We start from the raw sequence: 22,977 nt of genomic DNA, 5'->3' as shown, positions 1-22,977 counted from the left end.
ATATGTACAAGGTACCCAAGAAGCACTGAGATCCAAGAGAAAACCCAGAGGCACTAACGTCTAAGGTGAGTTTTAAAGAATAAACAAGTTTGTCAGATGGATGAGAAAAACAATGCTCCAGGCAAAGGAAAAAATATGAAAAAGGCACCAAAGCAAACAACAGAACAATTTATCCAGAGAACTACAAGTAGTTTTGATAGTTCAAAGATAAGAAGATAATCTAAACTAGAGTGGAAGCAGAGAGAAGGGAAACAGGAATTTATGTAAGAGGAAGACCAGATGTAAAGGATTTCATCTGATTAGATCTGGGTGGAAAGGAATAAGAATGGAATGAGGATGGTTCTCAATTTGCCCATAACAGCAACTTGGTCATCAAGGCCCTCCATAATCTGACTGTTGCCTCTGTCATAGTTCCAACCACAAGCCAGACTCCTGACAGAAAAGACTCCTTCCTCCTTCATTCAACGTGCATCTAATTTTTTCTTTAATCTCCAGGCCAGGTACCAGGCCAAAGGCTAAGGCTCACTTTCTAGCGGCAAAGGCAAACAGGGATATCAATAACAAGGTACAGTACAGTGGAATATACCAGCTAGTGGGAAGAAGTTTGCTACCAGAAAGGAAAGTTAGCTCGAGTCTTGTGACAGGACTAAGAGCTCATTATAAAAGTGATGGAATACAAATTGGGGGAGTGGGGGAGAACAAGGTGCGTCACTGAGCAAACAACAAAACAACAGTAACAGATAATCCTAGGCCCCTACATCCAATTTACATGTAAGGCCTATCTCATTTCTCCAAAATACAGCTCCCTTTATCCCACCACCTTCACTCCCACCATCTTCCTAGCTCAACTCCCTACTTCCACTTGTACACATATACAAGCCTTGCAAGCACTAGCAGGAGCAATCTTCTTAAAAAGGAAATCAGATCATGGAACTTCCTACAATGGCTTCTTACAGCTCTTAGAAGAAAATCCAAACATGTGACCTGGAGTTTCCTGGCAATCTCATGTTAAGGCCTTCTCCCCATCCTAAAAGTATTCAAGCTACACAAGTCTTCTCTTAGGTCTCTAAACACATGGAGTTCTCTCCTGTCTCAGGACCCTTATTTACACAAGCAGAATATCCTGTTCCCTCTGTCTAGATCTTCATCAGCACACAAACCACTACCCCCAACAACCAGGTCTGTCTGTCACGTCTCACACAACTGCTACTTTCTCAAAGAAATCCCAGGACTCTGCCAGTTACTGCCTATCTCTATATCTGGTTTAGGTCTAAAGAAGAAAAAGGCTTCTCGTTTTGGTCCTCGAGTTTTTTTGGTTTTGTTTTTGTTTTCTTTTTGTCTGCGTTGGGTCTTCCTTGCTGCATGTGAGCTTTCTCTAGTTGCGGCTCACTGCGGTGTGCCGGCTTCTCATTGCAGTGGCTTCTCTTGTTACGGAGCACAGGCTCTAGGCGCACAGGCTTCAGTAGTTGTGGCACGTGAGCTCAGTAGTTGCGGTGCACGGGCTTAGCAGCTCCGCAGCATGTGGGATCTTCCCAGACCAGGGCTCAAAACCCGTTTCCCCTGCACTGGCAGGTGGATTCTTAACCACTGCGCCACCAGGGAAGCCCGGTCCTCTTGAGTTTGAGATACCCCTGGGGGCACCCAAGCAGCTCTCCAGTGCACAGGTGACCATGTGGATGAGGTGAAACATCTGCACTCAAAATAGAAGCTTCCACTTTAGCACAAGTATCAGAGTTTAGCATAAGTTTGATGGCAGGGAGACTGCACAGAGAACTGATTCTCAACTTGGAGGAAGAGAGCACCCCTGATCTCTTAAGTCACCATAGGAGTGAGATGTTACTGATGGAAGGAGGGTGATACCACATCAACGGTGTGAAAGACTGAGATATGCTGGACAGAATCCTGGATACAAGTGTACTGAACAACAACAACAAAAAGACTGAGAAACAAGAGCCAAAACTATAAGGAAAACCAGGAGAGATTTACATCACAATTCCACAAACTCCTTCGCCCTTTTACGCTTCCTCCCAACCAAACCCTACTCCTGTTTCATCCAGTTCAAATGCCGTCCCCTCCTGGAAGCATTAGCCCCCACTCCACATCTCCACCAGTTTTTATCATTATTATTATGTAAGACTGACCCATGCTGAAGTTTCTCAACAGTAATGTTATGGTACTAAACGCCATCAGCCTTGTACTACACCTGGGGTGTGTGTGTCTCCTCCTTATTACAACTGTGAGCTCTTGGGGGCAGAGACCATTGCTTAATCAACTGTGGCCCCTTAAGAAAGTGGATAAATTATTTTTTAACTTCGTGAAAGTCAAAAAGGGTAAATAATTGCACAGAGGCTATGGATAATTTCTCAACCCCTCCCTCTTGTAAAATAAAATAACACATCTTAATTTGATTTATAAATTCATACTTTCCCAAAGTAACATACAGCTGTATAGTCTTTAAGAATCACTGCTACACAAAATATCCTCTCATCGAAATGCCTTTCCTGTTGCAACAATACAGTGGTGTAATCATTTCCTTCATCATAAACATGAAATGCCCTTAATTTAGTTGGAGACTTAACATATCTTACTCTTTTCTAAATTATCCTAAGTTTTGTACAAAACACACCAAAAAGATGTTACAAAGACGCGGGAGTACATAAGAGGTTGTCAGTCCTGGATCTGAGCCAACTGCCGCCTGCATTATTGGGAAGCCATTCCAGTCAAGCCAAGGTTAGGCATTCGGTCAACATTTTTTCCAACAAGCGCTTCGCACACGCACACTCCTTTAAAAGTCAACAACAACAACAAAAACGTTCCAAGGTCATTCGTGAAAACTAGTACTAATCAGTGTTAAGTGCGTCCAATTAACCAGCACAAGAAGTCTGAGTAATTTCACAACAAAGGTTAACACGGTGCACGCCAGAAGTCCACACGGGCGTAGCTGCCCTTCCCAGCCAGACTGTGTCAGAGAAAAGGACCACTCAAAACTTTCACATACTCTCGGGCCGGGAATGCGGGGCTGCTGGCCCAGCAAACGTCCTGTCCACCTGACCAGGAAGTTTCGGTGGCGGGGGCGGGGGTGCGACCACAGAAACCACAAACCACACGTACTTCAATGGAAAACTCAACTCCCGGACCCGCCCGCACCTGAAACAACGCGCCGACTCTTCCCCACAAGGAAGGCAGCCGAGGGGGCCCAGCGCGGGCCTGGCGCGCGCACCAAGCCCACTTGAACAAAGTTTAGAAACTGGGAGAAACTTTCACGTGAGGAAGCGCCGCGGCGGCGCGGGGCCGGCGGCTCGCTCTGCTCCAGCCGCCGCGGCCCCTCAACTTCCCAAGCGCCAGGAAACGCCGGCCCCGCCCGGCCAGGGCCCAGGCCCGGGGCGCCGCCGGGGAAGCTGGCCGGAGGCCGCACCAGCGCCAGCCCGGAGCCCGATTCCGGGCGGGGTCGTGGAGGTGACCGCGCCCGGACCGCCCACCCGAAAAGCCCCTCGGCCCGGCTGGGGAGCCCGCACCCGCACGAAGACAATTACCTGCGGCGAGCTCGGCGAGTGCAGGAAGATTCCCGAAGCCCGAAGCCGACTGCCACCGCTTTGTCTCCGCCTGTCCGGCTCCGAGGAGGAAATGGGCCGCCAGGCGCCCCCGGCCCCGCCCGCCCTTCCCAGCACCTCCCTCCGACGCGCTCTTCCAGGCGCCTCCCGCTGCAGCCTAGCTTTCCCGGTCCTCGATTTGGAGAGAGCCCTCGACCAAAGAGCCTGGCGGTGACAGGCCTGGACCCCCAACAGGACCTCTTGCTCTCCGCCCCACACCCCTGAGTTACTTAATTCCAGGCCCCTAGTGATCTAGGGATGGGAGTGACCCCCCCCCCTCCGAGAGGAAGGAGGAGCGCTGACTCCTGGAACAGCCTGCGAGCGGGGGAGGGCAGGTGAGTCACCGCTCCGCGCACAGGTGAGTCTCCGGGCGCGGCCTGCTCAAGCCCCACCCCTCAGGGACCGGGTGAGGCGACGCAGAGTCCTGGGCACTCTCTTCTGAAGAGTGCCACAGGTGTTCGGAGTAACAGGCTTCCGGAAAAGTGCTCTAGGTCCACCCACTGGTTTTACAGGAGAAACTGAGGCCTCACAGCTTGAGGCGAAGTGGAAGCAGAATCCGACTCTAGGGAACTCATAATGTGCGATGGAAGCCCTTCTAGAAGTCACCTAACTCATCTGTCACTTGACAGATGGGGAAACCGAGAGCTCTCCTGATGGAGGACAAGAGGCTTCTCACATCAGTGTCCCCTCCTGAGATTGACACACACACACACACACACACACACACACACACACACATACATACACACAAATTTGAAGGACCTGGCGTCTATTCCTATCCTTCTGGCCATTTACGGAATTTTATTCCCACTCTTCCTTATCTTCCTGGTGACTGTTCCCCAAAAAAACTACAAAACAAAAAACAAACCAAATACATATTCACTATCATCCTGGTATAGAAAACCCTAATGACGTTTTATCTTCATCATGGGATGATGAACGAGGTTGATTTCAGTATTGATCTATAAAATCCAAAATAATGCAAGACAGTATCCACTGCTTGTTTGGTGCTGAGCACTGAACAGGGTGCTAGGGAGACTTACCTTCAACATGTTTACTCTTTCCTAGGAAATGCAAACTCCTGCAAGACAGGAGCTATATCCCCTACAGCACCCAGCACAAGGCTCATCCCCTAGGCAGTGCCCAGTTAATGTCTGTGGGTGAATGTGCCCACTGTAATTCAAAGCACTATGGATTTGTGCTAGTTAAGAGTTGCTGACAAAAGGAAATAGGACCATGAAGGGAGAGAATAACCTTCAAGAGACATACCTTAATGAGGCCATTCTCTTCCAACCACACCCCATTCTGTTTCTAGCTTCAGAGCCTTTGCTCTTATGGCATCCCCTGCCTGGAATGGCTATGGCTTCCCCCCACTACACTTAGCTACCTTAGAACATAATATTCAGTCAATAAATATTTGAACTAACAAGAGACAGAGCTAAAGGATTATGCTCCATAACTTAGTATATTCATCACTTCACTCAAGTACCATTTACTTAGTTTGCAAGGCCCCGTGTTCAAAAATTACTAACAATTTCAAGACAGCAACATTGGAGCATTAAACCAAGCATGGGACCTTTCTAAGCATGGGGCCCTGCTATAGACTGAATGTTTGTGTCCCCCAATATTTATATGTTGAAAACGTAATGCCCTAGGTGATGGTATTAGGAGATGGGGCCTTTGGGAGGTGATTAGGTCATGAGGGCAGAGCCCCCATGAATGGGATCTGTGCCCTTAAAGAGGAGGCCCCAGAGGTATTCCTTGTCCCTTCTGCCATGTGAGGACAGAGCAAGAAGGCTCTATGAACCAGGAAGAGACCTCTCACTAGAACATGATGATGCTGGTGCCTTGATCTTGGACTTTCCAGCCTCTAGAACTGTGAGAAATAAATTTCTGACATTTATAAGCTACTCATTCTGTGGTATTTTGTTATAGCAGCCCAAACGGACTGAGGCCCTAAAGATGAAAGAGTGGATTTGTTTGAGGAAAAGAAGGTTCGGGTGACAGAAGAAGAATATGATGAGAGACTTGCAGTGTGCCCTGTAAGTTATGGGGAGTCAGTTCCTGACCCCTGAGAAAGCATGAAAAACTTACTAGGGGCAACTTGAGCATTCACTATGTCCTAAGTACTTGCTATGTGCTGGAGAAGCAGTAGTGAATAAAACTGACTTTAAAACTGAGATAATAAAACTGAGATCCCTGTTCTCACAAAATTTTAAATATAATGGAAGAGACAGGTATTAAAACAAGTAAACTATAAAAAAAGAAGGTCAAATGTGAAGATAGGGAAGAGATACAAGTAGATTTAGGGGGAAATTAACCTGGTCTGGGGTTCAGTGACCTAAGTAAGTCACCTTTATGCTGTGACCCACTCCTGCCAGAGTTTCACACTCATCTCTCCACCAAAACTGCTTTTATCAAGGTGCCTAATGACCTCCATGATGCCAAATCCAGAGATCAGTCTCTGCCCACAGTTGACTTGTACCATCAGCAGTGTTTGATCACTCTCCCCCTTAAAATACTGTCTTCATTGGATCTCCAGGGCACCAGGCTCTTCTGATTTTCCTTCACCTCCCTGGATGCAAATTCTTAGTCTTCTTTAATGATTCCTTCTAAATCTTCCCAACCTCTAAATAGTTCTCAAAGTTCTCAAAGTGCAATCTGAGGACTCCTGAGACCTTTCCAAGGGATTGTAAGATAAAGACTATTTTCATAATAATACTAAAATATCTTTGGCTTTTTCACTCCCAATATCTCATGGTATACAATAGAGTGTTTTACAGGTTACATGATATATAATATGGCATCACACAGAATGCAGAAGCAGATACAAGAATACAGCTACCTTGTATTAAGCCAGACATTAAAGAAATTTGCAAAAATGCAAAACAAGGACACTTCTCCCCCTGAATTTTCTTTTGTTTCAGAAAACATTGTTATTTTTCTTTTAAAAAATGCTATTTTAGGGCTTCCCTGGTGGCACAGTGGTTGAGAGTCCGCCTGTCGATTCAGGGGACACGGGTTCGTGCCCCAGTCCGGGAAAATCCCACATGCCACAGAGCGGCTGGGCCTGTGAGCCATGCCCGCTGAGCCTGCGCATCCAGAGCCTGTGCTCTGCAACAGGAGAGGCCACAACAGTGAGAGGCCCCGCGTACCGCAAAAAAAAAAAAAAAAAAAAAAAAAAGCTATTTTATACTTTAAACCAACGCCTATAAAAGCAAGTCTACTAAAATAAACTTTGACTTTCTATGTTTAAAAAAAAGTCTATTTATGATAATGTAATAGTACAGTCAATATTAGTAGATAAAATTCACCTAAACAGAAGCTCTTCAAGATCCTCAAAAAATTTTAAGAGTGTAAAAGGATCTTGAGGTTAAAAAGTTTAAGAACTGAGTGTCCCAGGACTCCACCCTTGGACCTCTTTTTCTGTCTACCATCAACTTATTGGTGATCTCATCCAGTCTTTTGCCTTTAACTATGCTGTCAACTAGGTTTATATCTCAACCTGAACCTTTCCCCCTGAATTCTAAACTCCAACTTTCAGCTCCCTTCTTGATACCGCGGTATGGATATCCAGTAGGCATCTAGGCATCTCACACTTTATGTCTATATGTCCAAAACTGATTTCCTGATACCTTTGTCCAAACCTATTGATCCCACAGTTTTCTTCATTTCATAAATGGCAATTCCATTCTTGTAGTTGTTTAGGCCAAACTTTGGAGTCATCCTTGACTATTTTATTTCTCTCACACATTTCATACCTGATTCCTGGCAAATCCTGTGCCTCTCTCTTCAATGTATATTAAGAATCCACCAACTTTTTACCACGTCCATTGTTACCATCCTGTGTCAAGCTATTATCATCACTTAGCTTGAATTTAACAGGAGCCTCCTAACTGGTCTTCCTACTTCTACCCTTGCCTCCCTCAGTCTAGTCTCAATTCAGCAGCTGGAGTAATCCTGTTAAAATTGTTAATAAGTCCAAACATGTCACTCCTACTTTGCCCAAAACCCTCCAGTGGCTCCTATCTCACTCAGAGTAAAAGGCAAGGTCCATATGAGGGCCTCCAGAACTCACCTGCCCCACCGCAAACCTGACACACTGGCCTCTACAATTTCTGGAACACTTAGAGACAGGCTCTCGGCTTAGGGCCTTTGCTTTCTGCCTGGAATGTTCTCCTCCAAATAGCTGCCTGACTCACTCCCTCACCTCCCCCAGGTCTTTTTCTCAGCTGTCACTTTCTTGGTGAGGCTTCCTCCTGGCCACCCTATCTAAAATTGCATTCCCTTCCCTCAGCATCCCATCCCTCCTTCTTTGCTTTATTTTTCTCCTTAGGGTGGATCGCCATCTGACATATAAAGTTGTACAGTATATATCTACACATATATTTTTTAAATTATTGTTTTCTCCTGTCTTCCTCTCACTAGAATTTAAGCCCCATGAGGGCTAGAATTTTTGTCTGTTTTGTTCAGTGCTATGTCCTTGGTACCTAGAATATATTTCTAGAAGAGGACCTGAGGGACATAGATCCCTTAATAAATATTTGTTAAATGAATGAAAGAAAGAATACATGGAATCTATAGAAAAGCCATTGAGAAGGTGGATAGGGAGGGAAGGAAAGAGTATTTCTAGACAAGGGGACAAGCAAGTTTGAAAGCCCCAAGTTCCACTACAGGAAAAGAAGTCCCGTGGTTTGAGAGCTGTAAAGTAGGGAGAGGCCAGACTGGAGAAGGCTTTGTAAGGCTTCAGACTTGATTGTGAGGGAATGGGCACCACAAAGGGTTTCAGACATAAAGAGATAAAGATGATAATATTTCATTTATTTTTTAATTCACTTTGGGGGACTTCCCTGGCAGTCCAGTGGTTAAGACTTCGCCTTCCAATTCAGGGGGTGCGGGTTCGATCCCTGGTTGGGGAGCTAAGATCCCACATGTCTCGGGGCCAAAAAACTAAAACATAAAACAGAAGCAATATTGTAACAAATTCAATAAAGACTTGAAAAATTTTTTTAAATAAATAAAATTCACTTTGGAAAAAAGCAGATTGTAAAGCAATGCATATAATATCCCATTTATGTTTTAACAGTGAATACATATTCGTTTTAAAGCTCTTTTCTCATAGCATCTGAGCCATTTAAAACCTATCATCTGTTCAAAACCCTCCAGTTCTTCCCATCTTACTCTAAATAAAAGAGTGGTAGTCTTGCCCAGCAACCTCAGACCCATCTTTGGCTTTTCCCCTCCATCCTTACACTCCAGCTCACACTGGAGTCCCAGACATTCCCATAACACAAGGAAGCACTTTCCTTCCTCAGAGGCTTTGCATTTCCAGTTTCCTCTACTTGGAATGGTCTTCTCCCCCATAGCTCCTTAGCTCACTCCATGGCTTTGTTCAGATCTCTGCTCAAATATCACCTTATCCAAGAGTCTTCCCCTAATTCCCCTTTGTAAAATAACACTAGCACCCACTTCCCTTCCCGCCCCTCTCCATTTTATTTCTTTATCCTGCTGTACTTCTTAGCACTTGTCACCACCTAACACATTCGGTGTTTCATCATTACCTGGTCAGAGAGACCTTTCCTGACCACATCTCCCACACCCCAGTCACTCTCCACCCACAATACTGCATTTCTATTCTTTATAGCACTCATCCCTCTACAGAATTGTCTTGTCTAATGGTTTATTTTCTGTCTCCTCTATTAGACTATATACTCCATGAGGACAGGAATCTTGTCTGACTTTTTTACTTCTCTGCTCTGATAATGTAGCACAGGGCTGAACTTGCCTGGTGGCGCAGTGATTAAGAATTCGCCTGCCAAAGCAGGAGACACGGGTTCGAGCCCTAGCCCGGGAAGAGCCCACGTGACGCGGAGCAACTAAGCCCGTGCACCACAACTACTGAGCCTGCATTCTAGAGCCCACGAGCCACAACTACTGAACCTGCGTGCCACAACTACTGAAGCCCACATGCCTAGAGCCCGTGCTCCACAACAAGAGAAGCCACTGCAATGAGAAGCCCACGCACCACAACCAAGAGTAGCCCCTACTCGCCGCAACTAGAGAAAGCCTGCGCACAGCAACGAAGACCCAACACAGCACCCCCCCAAAAAAATTTAGCACAGTGCCTGGAAGATAAAATGCACTTTAAGGGACTTCCCTGATGGTCCAGTGGTTAAGACTCCATGCTCCCAATGCAGGGGGTACAGGTTCGATCCGTGGTCGGGGAACTAAGATCCCAAATGACGCATGGCTCGGCCAAAAAAAAAAAAGCACTTAAAAATATTTGGAGAAAGAATGAGTGGCCATAGATATAGGAGGAAATCCAAGTGTCACTGAAGCCAAGGACTTGGTCACTAATGTCAATTGATGATATTTGGATTGAAACTTCAGGTTTCAACTTCAGGTTGCTGAACATAGTGTACATAATCATGAAGATTACGGTGCATCAAGAATGTTAAGGAGGACTCCCCTGGTGGTGCAGTGGTTCAGAGTCCGCCTGCCGATGCAGGGGACACGGGTTCGTGCCCTGGTCCGGGAAGATCCTACATGCCATGGAGCGACTGGGCCCGTGAGCCATGGCCTCTGAGCCTGCGCGTCCGGAGCCTGTGCTCTGCAACGGGAGAGGCCACAACAGTGAGAGGCCTGTGTACCGCAAAAAAAAAAAAAAAAAATGTTAAGGAAAAAACAGTCCAAAAAAGTCAATCAAAAAGACTTCCCAGAGTATTCTGAAAAGTAACATAAAATAATGTCAATAAAGATGAACCATCAGAGATCATTTTAGAGATTCTCTACATTATGAGGACTTCATTATTATTTATCTTCATGTGCTGGTAAATAGCTTTACAGTTTACAAAGCACGTTCCTGTATATTATCTCATTTGAGGAAGGAAGAACCAAAATGAATAAAGATCCGAAAATAATGAAGATGAGAACAGACTTGGCAGCTTTGAAATGAAAGTTTGGAAAACCTTTACTTCTTTTTTTTTTTTGCGATACGTGGGCCTCTCACTGTTGTGGCCTCTCAGGCTCAGCGGCCATGGCTCACGGGCCCAGCCGCTCCGCGGCATGTGGGATCTTCCCGGACCAGGGCACGAACCCGTGTCCCCTGCATCGGCAGGCAGACTCTCAACCACTGCGCCACCTGGGAAGCCCACCTTTACTTCTTGTTGCCACGAAATGATGAGCCACCCTCCCCCAATAAGACCCATAGAAGAGACCAAAGGGACTCTTGGATTAGCCTGGGAAAGCCAACAAAGGGGATCAGATTGGGACAGGAGTCAGAAAAAACTAAAGGTCAAACCTAGGTGTGGTGGGCTTCCCTGGTGGTGCAGTGGGTTAAGAATCCGCCTGCCAATGCAGGGTACACAGGTTGGGGAAGATCCCACAGGCCGCGGAGCAACTAAGCCCGTGCACCACAACTACTGAGCCTGCGCTCTAGAGCCCGTGAGCCACAACTACTGAGTACACGTGCTGCAACTACTGAAGCCTGTGTGCCTAGAGCCTGTGCTCCGCAAGGAAGAGAAGCCCGCGCACCGCAACAAAGAGTAGCCCCCACTAGCCACGACTAGAGAAAGCCCGCGCATAGCAACGAAGACCCAATGCAGCCAAAAATAAATAAATAAAACCCTAAGTGTGGGACCGCATCAGGGTCAAAGGCAATTGGATGCCTAGTGGCACTGGTTGCCTTTCCATTCCCTTTCAGATGGCTGGGGGAAAGCAGTAAAGCCCTGCCATCCTGGCAGTTTTGTCTGTTAGCTTAACTAACACCAGGGTATTTTCCTCATTTCTGTGTAGCACAGTAATTCACAACTCTGTCTGCACCTTAGAATCACCTGAAGAGCTTTTTAAAAATATGATACCCAGGCACCACCCTGGGGGCTCAGATTCAGTTGTTCTTAGGCAGGGACTAAGCATTTTTCTTTTTTTTTTGCGGTACACGGGCCTCTCACTGTTGTGGCCTCTCCCGTCATTGCGGAGCACAGGCTCCGGACACGCAGGCTCAGCGACCATGGCTCACAGGCCCAGCTGCTCCGCGGCATGTGGGACCTTCCTGAACCAGGGCACGAACCCACGTCCCCTGCATCGGCAGGCGGACTCTCAACCACTGCGCCACCAGGGAAGCCCAGGACTAAGCATTTTAAAAAATCTCCCTGGGTGATTCTACTGTGCAGCCAGAGTTGAGAATCACTGATAACTTGTCTAAGGTTGGACAGAAAACAAAGTGAAGTCAAGTATACTTAAAACTCATTCATTAATTCATTTGTTCACACAATTATAATTATTTTAATACTCAGTGACTGAAAATAATAATAGCTTGTATTTACTAAGTCTTTAGTACATGCCAGTTTTCGTGGTAAGAGCTTCACATGTCATCCAAACCTCTCAGTAATCCTAAGGAAGTTAGGATTATTGTATTTCTCATTCTGTAAGTGAGAAACAGAAGCTTGGGTCACACTGGGAATATGGCAGTGCTGGGACCCAGATCTACCAGAATCCAGAACCAGGCTCTTAACCTTGCCCCACTTAGCCTCTGAAATGTCAATGGCTTTTGTTTTGCTTTTTAATTTTTTTTTTGATAAATTTATTTATTTATTTTGGCTGCATTGGGTCTTCATTGCTGCGTGCGGGCCTTCTCTGGTTGTGGCGAGCGGGGGCTACTCTTTGTTGTAGGTTGTGGAGCATGGGCTATAGGAGCACAGGCTCAGTAGTTGTGGCCTGCGGCCTCTAGAGCACAGGCTCAGTAGCTGTGGCTCACGGGCTTAGTTGCTCCACGCCATGTGGTATTTTCCCGGATCTAGGGCTTGAACCCGTGTATCCTGCATTGGCAAGTGGATTCTTAACCACTGCGCCACCAGGGAAGTCCCACGTCAATGGCTTTTACAAATTCTTTGTTGACAAGCTTCAGTCAGAATAGTTTTCATTTTAAGGCTACACTATGATGGAGGTAATTTAAATCCCTAGTTGTTATACTGTTACATTTTGTCTTTTTACACAGCTTCAAACAGTGTGATAAGTGAGGCTGGTTGGGAGCTTCTTTTGGGGGTGGGGAGGTACCAGGACAGGGGCTCACTTGTATCCTTTCCACGGCTCTTCTAATAGAGGATGCTGTTGGCTTTATTTGGTGAGTTAAGTTTTTAAATAAAAGAACCAAACTTAGGCCCTTGACGCTTAAGAAAACATGCATAAGGTTCTCTTTATTCATGTTATTCATCTTCCCTGCAGAAACTGAAATCAAGATTTAGTTTTTAGGGCTTCCCTGGTGGCTCAGTGGTTAAGAATCCGCCTGCCAATGCAGGGGACACGGGTTCGATCCCTGGTCTGGGAAGATCCCACATGCTGCGGAGCAGCTAAGCCCGTGCACCACAACTACTGAGCCTGCGTGCCACAACTTCTAAAGCCCTCGCGCCCTAGAGCCCGTGCTCCTCAACAAGAGAAGCCAACGCAATGAGAAGCCTGCGAGAGTAGCCCCTGCTCGCCGCAACTAGAGAAAGCCCGCATGCTGCAATGAAGATCCAACACAGCCAATAAATAAATAAATTTATTTAAAAAAAAAGATTTAGTTTTTAAAATCAGTCAGCAGTGGGTGTTCATGATTCTTTCCTCTCTGATATGATCAAATATGAGTACACAAAAACACTCCCCCCCTTTCATGCTTGTATTTTTGTTGATAACAATGGTGAAAGAGAACCTGAAAAGAGAAAAGTTAAAGACTGTGACAACCAAGCACAATCGTATCTAAAAAGAAGTCTTGGGCTTCCCTGGTGGTGCAGAGGTTGAGCGTTCGCCTGCCGATGAAGGGGACACGGGTTCGTGCCCCAGTCCAGGAAGATCCCACAGGCCGCGGAGCGGCTAGGCCTGTGAGCCATGGCCGCTGAGCCTGCGCGTCCGGAGCCTTGCCCCGCAACGGGAGGGGCCACAGCAGTGAGAGGCCCGCGTACCGCAAAAAAATTAAAATAATTTAAAAAATAAAAATAAAAAGTCTTTTAAAAAGGGAGGGAAGGGGACTTCCCTGGTGGCGCAGTGGTTGAGAGTCCGCCTGCCGATACAGGGGGCACGGTTCGTGACCCGGTCCGGGAAGATCCCACATGCCGCGGAGCGGCTAGGCCTGTGAGCCATGGCCGCTGAGCCTGCGCGTCCGGAGCCTGTGCTCCGCAACGGGAGAGGCCACAACAGTGAGAGGCCCGTGTACCGCAAAAAAAAAAAAAAAAAAAACGGAGGGAGGGACTTCCCTGGTGGTACAGTGGTTAAGAATCTGCCTGCCAATGCAGGGCACGTGGGTTCGAGCCCTGGTCCAGGAGGATCCCATATGCCACGGAACAGCTAGGCCTGTGCACCACAACTACTGAGCCTGTGCTCTAGAGCCTGTGACCCACAACTACTGAGCCCGCATGCCACAACTACTGAAGCCCACGCACCTAGAGCCCATGCTATTCAATAAGAGAAGCCACCGCAATGAGTAGCCTGCGCACCGCAACAAAGGGTAATCCCCACTCACTGCAACTAGAGGAAGCCCGCTCTCAGCAACAGAGACCCAACGCAGCCTAAATAAATAAATAAATATTTTTTTAAAAAAAGAAAAAATGGGAGGGAGATAGAAGAGGGTTGTTTGTATTTTATTTTTCTCTTTAAAGTATCAGTAGGCTTTATTATGGAAACCTGGTTCTTTGTATTCACCATTCTAAAAATTCTTTTTATGTCTGGCATTTTTAGATTTTTATAAGAGTATGAAAAGTGCTATCAAAATAAGAATTGTTGCATTGTAACGTAAGCTCAATTAAATTAATACACTTTAGATTTCAGATGTAATAGTGAATGAGTCATTTGTCTCCATTCATGGCTTTCGTTGCTTAACAATTTTTCTAAATTCCAAGAAACTTTGAGAAAAAGAAAACCTGTTTGAACAGAGCAGAGAGATACATCTGCCAAGAATCTTTACATGCCCCCATGTGTCCCCATATGGGCATTCTGATTACAGGAAAACTTAAAGTGGAAGCCGGGGCAGCCTTTGTCTTTGGTTTGCCCAGAGTGAATTTGATTCTGAGTTGACTAGAGTCAGGCAGTCTAGTAGGCCCTGAGATTCCCAGACTCTATGAGCTCACAGTGGAGTCTGGCAAACCTACATTCCACCCTGCCTGTCTCCCTCCATCAGTTCTTACCAGTCCAGCTTCTTTATTTCTTTAGTCACAGTAACTCACTCTTATACCTGCCTGTAAGTTTGGCAGGTGCTGCCCCTCCATCACAGAAGGCTATTACCATATTCATTCATTCATCCATTTTTTTGCTCAATCAACAAATATTTTGGAGCACCTACTATGTGACATGCATTGTACTAGACCCTGGAGATACCGTAGTGGGCAGCCCTCATGATATTTACATTCTAGAGAAGGAGAAAGACAATAAGTAGGTAACAGTTAAATGAACAATGTGATTTCAGGTAGGGGTAAGTGCTAAGAGTGACCGGGAGGAAGCATGCTTATTTGGATAGAAAGGTCAGGAGAGGCCTCACTGAAAAGGTGAGCTTTGAGCTGAGACCTGAATGACCAAAATGAGCCCTGTGATGTGGCACAATATCCCACAGGAGGAAATAGCAAGTGTAAAGGCCTGAGGGTGGGAATAAGCCTGGCGTATTCAAGGAACACAAGAAAGACAAGTGTGTGAGGGGGAGTAAATGAGGAAAAGATAGTACTACATAAGGTCAGAGGAGTAGGCAGGGGCCAAGTCATGTAGGACTGTGTAGGTGATGGTAAGGACTTTGAGTTGTCCTTTAAGAGCAATGCAAAACCCCTAGTAATATTAAGAAATGAAGTGGTGACCGTGATCTGATTTGTATTTTTAAAAGGTCACTTGACTGCTATATTAAGAATGAAATGTGGTTGCACAGCAAGGAAACCATAAGCAAAACAAAAAGACAACCCTCAGAATGGAGAAAATATTTTCAAACGAAGCAACTGACAAGGGATTAATCTCCAAAATATACCAACAGCTCATGCAGCTCAATATCACAAAAACCAAATAATCCAATGAAAAAATGGGCAGAAGGCCCAAGTAGACATTTCTCCAAAGAAGACATAGAGATGGACAACAAACACATGAAAAGATGCTCAGCATCACTAATTATTAGAGAAATGCAAATCAAAACTACAATGAGGTATCACCTCACACGGGTCAGAATGGCCATCATCAAAAAATCTACAAACAATAAATGCTGGAGAAGGTGTGGAGAAAAGGGAACCCTCCTACACTGTTGGTGGGTATGTATATTGGTACAGCCACTAAGAACAGTATGGAGTTTCCTTAAAAAACTAAAAATAAAGCTACCATATGACCCAGCAATCCCACTCCTAGGCATATATCTGGAGAAAACCATAATTCAAAAGGATGCATGCACCACGATGTTCACTGCAGTGCTATTTACAATAGCCAGGACATGGAAGCAACCAAAATGTCCATCAACAGAGGAATGGATAGAGAAGATGTGGTACATATATACAATGGAATATTACTCAGCCATTAAAAAGGCACAAAATAGTGCCATTTGCAGAGACATGGATGGACCTAGCAATTGTCATACAGAGTGAAGTCAGAAAGAGAAAAACAAATATCATATAATATTGCTTATATGTGGAATCTAGAAAAATGGTACAGATTAACTTACTGGCAAAGCAGAAATAGAGTCACAGATGTAGAGAACAAACTATGGTTACCAAGGGGGGAAGGGGAGGGTGGGACGAGCTGGGAGATTAGGATTGACATATATACACTACTATGTATAAAATAGATAACTAATGAGAACCTACTGTTTAGCACAGGGATCCCTACTCATTAATCTGTGGTGACCTAAATGGGAAGGAAATCTAAAAAAAAGAGTGGATAGGGCTTCCCTGGTGGCACAGTGGTTAAGAATTTGCCTGTCAGTGCAGGGGACACGTGTTCGAGCCCTGGTTCAGGAAGATCCCACATGCCATGGTGCAACTAAACCCATGCGCCACAAGTACTGAGCCTGGGCTCTATAGCCCATGAGCCACAACTACTGAAGCCCGTGCGCCTAGAGCCCGTGCTCCACAACAAAGAGAAGCCCATGCACCACAACGAAGAGTAGCCCCTGCTTGCCGCAACTAGAGAAAGCCCACGCACAGCAACGAAGACCCAACGCAGCCTAAATAAATTTTATTTTAAAAAAAGAGTGGATGTACATATATGTATAACTGATTCACTTTGCAGTACAGCAGAAACTAACACAACATTGTAAAGCAACTATACTCCAATAAAAAATTAATAATAATTAAAAAAGTAACATTATGAAAACAAAACAAAACAAAACAAAAAGAATAAAGTGTGGGACTTCCCTGGCGGTCCAGTGATTAGGACTCTGGTTGGGGAACTAAGATCCTGCATGCCATGCCATGTGGTGTGGCCAAAAAAAAAAAAAATGAATGAAGGGTAAGAGAACATGAGTGAATGCTTGCAATCATACATTAATTTATTCACCTATTCAAAAATATTTTTTGAGTGGCTAATTGCCAGACAGTATGCCAAGCACTGGGAAATCATGGTGAGCCAAACATCATTCCTCCCCTCAAGGAGTTTACAGGATAGCTGGAGGGACAGAGAAGTACATAGGCTCTTATAATGAGCTAAGTCCTATGCTGGGAGTAATCTCCGTTTGTTAAGGGTACCACTCATTCATTCATTTAGTAAGTATTTACGTGCCAAGCTCTTGGGATACAATGATGAACTAAACAGGCAACATACATACCCCCATGGTGTTTACAGATTAGCAGAGGAGGCAGACATTAATTATTAATAACACTCTCACGGACATGTCATTACCCATTGTGATACGAGCTATGAAAGAAAAATAATGTGAGAATTATAAGAGGGAAGATTGGATTAGTCTGGGAGGACTCAGGAGGCCAGAAGGATGAGCTGCAAGTAAAGAGGTAGGTAGGTAAAAAAGGAAAGGAGGATTGTCAATTATGTCTCAATAAAACTGGGAAGAAATAAAAAAAGAAAAAAAAGAGGGGAAGAGTGCTGTGGCCCACTGAACTCTAACCCTAGCTCTGCAGGGCAAGAAAGACTTTCTGACATCTAAGCTGAGTCCTGAAAGATAAGTAGGAGTTAGCCAGGTGAAGTGTTGTTGGAGGTGAAGGGAAGGCATTCAAGAGCAAGGGAACAGCCTGTGCAAAGGCACAGAGGCAACAGAATATAGTGGATTCTGGGGGAAAGCAAGATGTTCAATATGACTGGGCTGGGGGACTTCCCTGGTGGTCCAGTGGTTAAGAATCCACCTTCCAATGCAGGGGACGCGGGTTTGATCCCTGGTTGGGGAATTAAGATCCCACATGCCACAGGGCAACTAAGCCCGCGTGCCGCAACTACAGAGCCCATGAGCTCTGGAGCCCATGTGCCACAACTAGAGAGAAGTCCAAGTGCCGCAACAAAGACCCGACACAGCCAAAAATACATAAATAAATAAAATTTTTTTAAATGACTGGGCACAGCAAGGTCAGAGAGGATAGAGAAGCGAGCAGGTTAGAATCATGCCATGCTAATAAATTCTTTTGACTGGTAAAGGATTTTAAGCAGGGGAATGACCATGCCAGATGGAGTATTAGAAACATCTCTGGACACAGAAAGAAGAGTGGGCTGAGCCCCACACAACAGGCCACACTTTATCTAGAACAGCAGTTCCTACTGGAAGTGGGCATTATGCCCTCAGTGAAACACTTCTTGGGGTTTTCTGGGTTGAGCAAGGTCCAGTTTAGCAAATGAAATTGGCTGCCCCATTACTGCTTTTCCCAGCCTCCACAGCCCAGTTCAGGACCAGCAGGAGTCATGAATTCGGAAGATATCCACCTGCTGTGCTAAGCAACAACACATCAGTGTCTCCAACACTGGGCACACCAGTTTCCTCTTCCTCCTGGGCCATAATGCAGTGCACAGAGCAAGGTCCCCTTATATTGCAATGCCTTATTCCTTTCATTAATTTGCTTAAGGTGAGGTTGTGACCCCCTGACTGCTATCATTTGCCCTCAGCATTTTGCTCTCACCTTGAGCTTTCAGCCAAACATCTGGCTCTCTGGACCAAATCCCTTTTTTTTTTTTTTTTTTTCTTGCGTTATGCGGGCCTCTCACTGTCGTGGCCTCTCCCATTTGCGGAGCACAGGCTCCGGACGCGCAGGCTCAGTGGCCATGGCTCACGGGCCCAGCCGCTCCGCGGCATGTGGGATCCTCCCGAAACGGGGCACGAACCCGCGTCTCCTGCATCGGCAGGCGGACTCTCAAGCACTGCGCCACCAGGGAAGCCCCCAAATCCCTTTTTACCTGGTGGTGAGCAATGTCTTCTGACTGCTCTGCCCATCAAAGGGCATTCAGGTTTAGGGGGTAGGGAGAAGGTGTCCTGTGTCTTCACTGTGGCTGAGGCCCAGGAGACTAGGGTGAGATTTCCAAAATGTGGCCTAGGCAGGTGCTCCCTGCCTCAGGTGGCTTACCGTTGTTACAGGACAAAACCTAAACAATTTAGCCTGCCTACAGGGCCTTTGGGGATCTGCTCCTTTCTACAAGCTGTCTCCCTGCCAGGTGGGCTCTTCTCCCAAATCTCCCTATGGCAGTGCCTTCTCATTGTTCAGGTCTCAACTCAAATGTCACCGCCTCAATTCAGCCTCCCTGATCACCCACTCTAAGGTAGCTGGATAGTCACTCTCTATCCCATCATCCCATTGTATTTTCTTCATAGCACATGTCACCATCCAAAATTATTCATTTGTTTGTCTACTAACTTATTATTGGTCTTCTCCCTCTAGGATGTAGCCTGACATCTTGGACCTTGTCTGTCTTGTTCACTATTTTATTCCCAGTACCTAGAACAATGTCTGGCACATAGTAGGTGCTGAATGGATGAATGATGCTGGTCTATCTTTCCAACCTCATCCCACTCAATTCCTGAGATTTGGAAGGATGGGGGTTTATGAATGTCTTTAGACCTGCTTCACTAATCAAAGCCTCTAATTCCTTCAGCTTGGAACAACTTTCCTCCTCTCCTCACCACCCACCTTCCTACCCCCACAGTTATTCTCTTTTTTCTTCCAGATTCTGATATCCTCCCAGATATTCAAGCCTGGTACACACATCTATCAAGGCTTATCTCACTGTATTGCAATGACACATTTACCTGTCATCTACCCCACTAGCCCATATTAGTGAGCTGCTCAAGGAAGGCATCCATTCACCTCCTTACCCCTAGCACACAACACAATAACCAGCACATAATAGGTACTTCACTAATGTGTGTTGACTGACTAGATAGAAAAATGTGGTTCAGAGAAATATGAATTAGGAAACGGTCATTTTTATGGCAGTAGTAGGAGGGGTTGTCACAAATCTAGACCTAAAGCAGAGAGGCAGCCCCTTCCTATAGGCCAAACCAGGAAAATAACACCATATTAAATTCTGATAACTAAGAGCAAAAGGCAGAGGGTGTGACCAAAAGGATCCTACTTCTCATCATCCATGTACTCCCAAGTGGACAAGAGCAGTGAATTCACAGGTGAGAAGTACAGGAGCATTCTCACTATCAGCTCTGGCAGGATCAATCAAAGAGGCCTGGGAGAAGTGCTAGCTAAACTTTGCACAGAGCTTCCTAATCCTCCACACATGTCCTCAAACCTTATCTCACTATGGTCTGGGGGGAAGGAAAGTAGATTTTATCCTATCAAAAAGGTTCAAAGGGGCTTCCCTGGTGGCACAGTGGTTGAGAGTCCGCCTGCCGATGCAGGGGACACGGGCTCGTGCCCCGGTCAGGGAAGATCCCACATGCCGCAGAGTGGCTAGGCCTGTGAGCCATGGCCGCTGAGCCTGCGCGTCCGGAGCCTGTGCTCCGCAACGGGAGAGGCCACAACAGTGAGAGGCCTGTGTACCGCAAAAAAAAAAAAAAAAAAAAAAAAAAAAAAGACTCAAAGAAGTTCACAGCCTGCCCAAGGAGACATCACCAGTTGTAAGTTACTCTATAGCTGTGCCTTTATCCTGCTCTTTGGGAGCCCTTAACATGCTCATCAAAGCATTAGTTGCTAAGCTCCTAGAAGTCTGTATAATTATTGTCTAAAATACAGAACAGCAGAATGTGTAATTAGATGCTTTTAATAAAGGCCTCTTGGATGCTGCTGCTGCTGCTGCTGCTGAAGATGATGGCAATTTTGATAATGGTAATGATGAAGATGCTATACTTGAGGACAAGGGCCAAGATGGAACCCTTATCTTGGAATGGAGCAAGAGCCAGTGTCACAGGCAAAGGGCTGATCAGGATACAGCATTACCTAGTTAATTGTCTGGACTCTTGAGCTGGGCCACCAGTGACCTCCTCAGGGCTTCACTTCTAATTGGCTGTGTAGCCTCACCAAGCCTCAGTTTCCCCATCTCTAAATGGAGAGATTATTACCTCTTAAGTTGTTGGGAGGCTCTTTTGAAGTAATCAAATAAGCTCATTATCACGGAGCCTATGTCACAGTATAAATGCTTCATGATGATACTAGCAAATTCTTACAAACAGCATACTTTAAAACTGGCAATGTTCTAAGCACTTTACCTATATTAGCTCATTTATGTAATACCCTATAAGGTAGGAACTAACATCATTACCCCTTTTTTATAGATAAATAAACAAAGGCACACACAGGGAAGTTGAATAATTTCCCCACAGTCACAGAGCCGGAAAATGCCAGAGCTGGGTATTGAACACAGGCAGTCAAAGTCCAGAGGCATTACACAGCTATGGTGACTATGGTGGCCATGGTGATGTGCTGCTCAGATTTCCCTTTGAGAAAACTGCTGTAGTGAGCAGAGTTGACTGACCTCAAGATCTATCACAGCATCCACACCAAGGCCATGCACCCTCTGGGCTGCTCTCAGCCTATGACTGAACCTAGCAGGGGTACTAGAGTTGGGCCTTTCCTGCACAACATGGGATTGCTCTGATGGACAACATTTTTGTGTGTGTGGTAAAATATACATAACATAAAGTTCATCTTTTTTTTTTTTTAAGTTCATCATTTTAACCATTTTTAAGTATACAGTTCAGTGGCACTAAGTGCATTCACATTATTGTGCAACCATTACCACCATTCATCTTCAGAACTTTTTCTTCTTCCCAGACTGAAATTCCATACTGATTAAACATTAACTCCCCACTCCCGTGCCCCCCAACTGAAGCTCCTGGCAGCCACCATTCTACTTTCTACCTGTATGAATCTGACTACTCTAGGTACCTCATATATGTGGAATACCACACTGTTTGTCCTTTTGTGACTAATTTATTTTGCTTAGCATAATGCCTTCAGGGTTCACACATGTTATCATGTGTCAGATTTCTTTCCTTTAAGATTGAATAATGGACTTCCCCGGTGGTGCAGTGTTTAAGAATCTGCCTGCCAATCCAGGGGAAATGGGTTCAATCCCTGGTCTGGGAAGATCCCACATGGCGCGGAGCAACTGAGCCCGTGTGCCACAACTACTGAACCCTGGGTGCCCTAGAGCCTGCACACCTCAACTACTGAGCCCACATGCCGTAACTACTGAGCCCACGTGCTGCAACTACTGAAGCTTGCGCACCTAGAGCCCATGCTCCACAACAAGAGAAGCAACCACAATGAGAAGGCTGTGCACCACAACGAAGAGTAGCCCCCACTCACCGCTACTAGAGAAAGCAGCAATGAAGACAAAATGTAGCCAAAAATAAATTTTAAAAAAAGAAGATTGAATAATATTCTGTGTTTTGTGTATATGACATTTTGTTTATTCTTTGATCTGATGGCCAACATTTGCTCAGGGCTCTCAGTGAGCCTGGCTGAGACTTTTTCAGAGCTGCACTTCAGTCTGAAGCTCTTCCAACCCAATCCTCCCTCATTGCCCATCTCCTTTTCCAGATTGCCAAATCTGCATTGTAGTCAAAAGACTCTCACCATCTTCCCCAGCTCCCTCTCCCTTTATCCTTCACAGGTGCTCCCCCATTAATCTCTTGCATGCCTGATCTCATCTTGGTGTCTATTTCTCAGAGGACCACACTGACGCAACAGCTTCTTAATAAACATTATTTATCATTATCATTATTTCTTGGGATGGGGAAGATGCATTTAAAGCAAATTTATAAAAAGAATTTAGGGGCTTCCCTGGTGGTGCAGTGGTTGAGAGTCCGCCTGCCGATGCAGGGGACACGGGTTTGTGCCCCGGTCCGGGAAGATCCCACATGCCGCGGAGCGGCTGCGCCCGTGAGCCACGGCCGCTGAGCCTGCGCGTCCGGAGCCTGTGCTCCGCAACCGGAGAGGCCACAACAGTGAGAGGCCCGCATACCGCAAAAAAAAATTTAGGACAGTTATATAGCATAATTGTGCATGGT

General features: G+C 45.8%; 1 protein-coding gene across 2 annotated transcripts in view; it reads right to left on the bottom strand.

The window, feature by feature from the left end:
• The window catches only part of CTNNA1 (catenin alpha 1), a 179,346-nt gene extending 175,696 nt beyond the window's left edge, over window positions 1–3,650 (bottom strand). The window contains exon 1 of one of the 2 annotated variants that reach the window (XM_007461428.1): window positions 3,534–3,650. The gene's annotated coding sequence lies outside the window, so the exon portion shown is untranslated. The remainder of the gene's footprint in view (window positions 1–3,533) is intronic. The other variant, XM_007461426.1, reaches the window with a different exon arrangement.
• Window positions 3,651–22,977: the final 19,327 nt, after the last annotated feature.

The sequence above is a fragment of the Lipotes vexillifer genome, unplaced genomic scaffold (genome assembly GCF_000442215.2).
Source record: "Lipotes vexillifer unplaced genomic scaffold, Lipotes_vexillifer_v1.1 scaffold217, whole genome shotgun sequence".
Lineage (NCBI taxonomy): Eukaryota > Metazoa > Chordata > Mammalia > Artiodactyla > Lipotidae > Lipotes > Lipotes vexillifer.
This window is presented reverse-complemented; position numbering and strand designations above follow the sequence as displayed.